This window comes from Triticum aestivum, chromosome 7B (assembly GCF_018294505.1).
Source record: "Triticum aestivum cultivar Chinese Spring chromosome 7B, IWGSC CS RefSeq v2.1, whole genome shotgun sequence".
In the NCBI taxonomy this organism is placed as follows: domain Eukaryota; kingdom Viridiplantae; phylum Streptophyta; class Magnoliopsida; order Poales; family Poaceae; genus Triticum; species Triticum aestivum.
This window is the reverse complement of record NC_057813.1, coordinates 407,955,425-407,960,383: the sequence shown is the minus strand read 5'-3', so window position 1 is coordinate 407,960,383 and position 4,959 is coordinate 407,955,425.

The window sequence follows — 4,959 nt, the reverse complement described above, 5'->3', positions numbered from 1 at the left end:
TGTCTTAAGCTCATCACTAAGATCTTAGCTAATAGGCTGCAAAAGGTGATCCTAAATATTGTACACAAGAATCAATATGGATTTTTGAAAGGGAGATCCATTCATGACTATCTTGCCTGGGCTTTCGAATATATCCACCAATGTCAAGCCTTAAAACGTGAAGTTATCTTGCTCAAACTCGACTTTGCCAAGGCGTTCGATACTGTTCAACATGATGCCATCATCCAGATCATGAGGAGCATGTGGTTTAACGACAAATGGTTGTCCTGGATCATGAGCCTTTCATCTTCGGGAAAATCTTCTGTGTTGCTCAACGGAGTGCCTAGAAAGCATTTTTGGTGCAAATGTGGGGTGAGGCAGGGGGATCCTCTTTCCCCTCTCATCTTTGTTCTAGCGGCGGATCTACTTCAAACAACTATCAATGAGGCCCTGCATGGTAACCGCTTGCAACTGCCCATCCCTTCCACCAGTGCGGCCGATTTCCCCGTGATACAATACGCTGACGACACCATTATTGTCATGCCAGCTTGTATTGCTCAAGCAGCAACCATGAAGAAGATTCTTACTGACTATGCTGCCTCGGTTGGCCTGCACATCAACTTTCACAAGTCTACTCTGATTGCCATCAATAATCCGCAAGACAAGTGCACGGACTTGGCTGCTATCTTTGGCTGTGTCATGGCTGACATGCCATTCACATACCTCAGCCTCCCTCTGGGAACCACCAAACCTTCGGTGCTGGATCTGACACCTTGGGTATGCAAAGCAGAAAGCAGAATCACGGCGGCCATGTCTCTCATGTCGTATGCTGGAAAATTGGCTCTCATGAACTCTCTAGTTACTTCACTGGCAATTTATCCCATGGGAGTTCTCCGCCTTCCACCTAAAATCATCGAGCAAATTGATAAGATTCAGAAACATGGGCTCTGGAAAAAGAAAACCGACTCTGGTGATAAATCTAACCCACTGGCTGCTTGGGATATGGTCTGTCGCCCAAAGAAGAAGGAAGGTTTGGGGGTGCTGAATCTTCACGTTCAAAATGAGGCCATATTGCTCAAAATGCTTCACAAGTTCTACAACCAGCTAGATATACCGTGGGTGAAACTGGTCTGCGACACCTACTATTCGGGTGTGATCCCGCATGCTTCGGCCCCTTGTGGGTCTTTCTGGTGGCGCGAGTTGATCAAACTCATGCCAATTTATCGTGGGGTCACCAAAGTTCTGGTCAACAACGGTCGGACGACCCTATTTTGGAAGGATGACTAGAATCATCAGATCATCAAAGAAACCTTCCCGCGCATGTTCTCTTTTACCACCATGGAGGATGTATCGGTCCGTACAATGCTCACGACTCTTGATGTGAGGGAGGCGTTTCACATTCCTCTCTCGGTACAGGCCCATGCAGAGCTCCGATCGCTCCAAGAAGATGTTAGTTCCATCGCTCTTTCTGAGGGTAACGATGTCTGGGTTTGCACGTGGGGGGCTGCGATGTTCAAAACTTCAGACTATTACATGTTCTTCTTTCGTGAGGTCACCACCCATGCTGCCTTTCGTTGGCTATGGAAGCGAAATGTGTACCTAAGATCAAGGTGTTTGGATGGTTCCTCCTGGTCGATCGCCTTAACACACGCAATATGTTTAAAAGAAGGCATTATAACATCAGGACTAACTTGGACTGCCTTCTCTGTGGGACCCATGTGGAAGAAACTTTAGAACATCTCTTCTTCCATTGCGAATTCAGCAAGCGATGCTGGGATATTCTTAATATCAGTTGGCCGACAGTGGGAGTGATGACCAACCTCAAGTCTAGGCATCCGCAGAAGATGGTTATGGACATTTTCCTGGTGGCCGCGTGGAGTCTCTGGAAGGAACGAAATAATAACTACTTTAGAAAGGTGACCCCCTCCATCTCATCCTGGAAAGCCAAATTTGTGGCAGATTTCTCAAACATTGTACATAGGTTGCCTGAGCACAAGAAGCACCTGATTGCTGACTTCATTGCCACTGTAGACTAGCGTCTATTTTTCGTTCCTTAACCCCCATCTAACATACACTTGTAACATGTAGTGCTGTTGTAACTCCTCGACCCCCCTCTCTAGCTTGTAAGACCTATGTGATACCTTAATATATTCGTAGTAGGAGCCTTTCCTACTGTTTAAGCTTCAAAAAAAAACTATGGGCCCGAAGGTCTGTGGTAAACTACTCACAACTCATCGGAGGGGCTATGGTGTTGATGTAGAAGCCCTCCGTGGTCGATTCCCCCTCCGGTGGAGCATCGGCGAAGGCTCCAAGATGGGATCTCGCAGATACAGAAGGTTATGGTGGTGGAAATAGTTTTTCATGGTCGCCTTTGATGTTCTCGGGGTACGTGGGTATATATAGGAGGAAGGAGTAGGTCGGTGGCCACCCAAGGGGCCCAAGAGATAGGGGGGCGCGCCCAGTAGGGGTGGGTGCGCCCTCCACCTTCGTGGCCGCCTCGACTGCTTCTTGACTTGCACTTTAAGTCCTATGGATCATGTTCGTTCCAAAAATCACGCTCCCGAAGGTTTCATTCCGTTTGGACTCCGTTTGATATTCTGTTTCTTCGAAACACTGAAATGGGCAAAAATACAACAATACGGGCCGGGCCTCCGGTTAGTAGGTTAGTCCCAAAAATGATATAAATGTGTAAAGTAAAGACCATAAACATCCAAAACAGGTAATATAAGAGCATGGAACAATCAAAAATTATAGATACATTGGAGACGTATCATTACACCACTGCGTAGAGGGTGAGAAAGTTGGTGTTGACGGTAGCAAGATTGTTGATGTAGATCGCCGTCATAATCCTTGCCCGGCGGCACTCCGACGCCATCGAGAGAGAGGAGGAGAGAGCCCTCCTCCTCCTTCTTCTTCCTTGGCCTCCCCCCTAGATGGGAGGTGAGTTCCCCCTCTGGTCCATGGGCTCCATGGAGGCGGAGGGGTGGGAGCTCCTCCGAGATTGGATCTATCCCTCCGTTCTCTTCTGTTTCAGGTTCCTGTTTTCTGGCCAAAAACCATTTCTTATATTCCCGGTGATCCGTAACTCCGATTGTGCTGAGATTTTAACACGAGTTTTTTCCGCATATAGGCTTCCTTGCGCCCGAAGTAGAGATCCAACCGGTGGACGAGGTGAGCACAACCCACCACCGTGCACCTGGACCCTGGGGCGTGCCCTGGTGTATCTTGGGGGCTGTGGGCCCCCGTTTGTGTTGATTCCAAGTCCCAAAAATCACATATTCCAAAATAATTCTCCGTAAATTTTTATCGCATTTGGACTTTGTTTGATATGGATATTCCGCGAAACAATAAACATGCAACAAACAGGAACTGGCACTCGGCACTGGATCAATAGGTTAGTCCAATAAATCATATAAAATGCTGCCAAAAGTATGTGAAAGTTGTATCATATTGGCACGAAACAATAAATAATTATAGATACGATGGAGACGTATCAGCATCCCCAAGCTTAATTCATGCTCGTCCTCGAGTAGGTAAATTATAAAAATGATAATTTTTGATGTGGAATGCTACCTAGCATAATCTTGATCATATGTCTAATCATGGCATGAATATTAAGACACGAATGATTCAAAGCAACAGTCTATAATTTTACATAAAGACATCAATACTCAGGCATCCCAACAAACAATCATATGTTTAAAAATATCAATGCTAAAGAAAGCTATCCCTACAAAATCATATAGTCTTGTCATGCTCTGTCTTCTTAACACAAAGTATTTATCATGCACAACCCCGATGACAAGCCGAGCAATTGTTTCATACTTTTTAATGCGCTTCAGCTATTTCAACCCTCAAGCAATACATGAGTGCAAGCCATGGATATAGCACTATGGGTAGAATAGAGTATGATGATAGGGGTAAATATAGAGAAGACAAAAAAGTAAGAAAATCTCACATCGACGCGGCTAACCAACGGGCTATGGAGATGCCCATCAATCGATATCAATGCAAGGAGTAGGGATTTCCATGCAACGAATGCATTAAGAGCTATAAGTTTATGAAAGCTCCACATGAAAACTAAGTGGGTGTGCAATCTAACTCTATAATGAAAAATTTCCACTAGTATATGAAAGTGACAATATAAGAGACTCTATATGAAAAACATGGTGCTACTTTGAAGCACAAGTGTGGAATTAGCATGCCCCTTCTCTCTTTGTCTTTTTTTTCTTTTCTTTTTTTTTTTTTTTATCTTTATCTTTTTCTTTTTTCTATCCTTGTCTGGAGTCTCATCCTGACTTGTGGGGGAATCGTAGTCTCCATCATCCTTTCCTTACCGGGGCAATGCTCTAATAATGAATAATGACGATCATCGCACTTCTATTTACTTACAACTCAAAGAAATAAAAATTACAACTCGATACCTAGAACAAAGTATGACTATATGAATGCCTCTCGCAGTGTACCAGGATGTGCAATGATCTAGCGTAACAACGATATCAAAAAATGGACAAGCCATGGAAATATCCTGCTAGCTATCTTACGATCATGCAAAGCAATATGAAAATGAATGTTCAAGTCATCAAAACGGAAGCGGTGGAAGTAGCATGGCAATATATCTCGGAATGGCTATGGAAAGGCCATAATAGGTAGGTATGGTGGTTGTTTTGAGGAAGATATAACAAGGCTTATGTGTATAGAGCGTATCATATATATCACGGGGTTTGGATGGACCTGCAAAGTTTGCAGCACATCTCGAGGTGAGAAAGGGCAATGCACAGTACCGTAGAGGCTAACAAATTGCGGAAAGGTAATAGTGTGTATGATCTATGGACTCACATTAGTCATAAAGAACTCATATACTTATTGTAAAAGTTTATTAGTCCTCGAAGCAAAGTACTACCACGCATGCCCATAGGGGAATAGATTGGTAGGAAAATACCATCGCTCGTCCCCGACCGCCACTCATAAGGAAGTAAA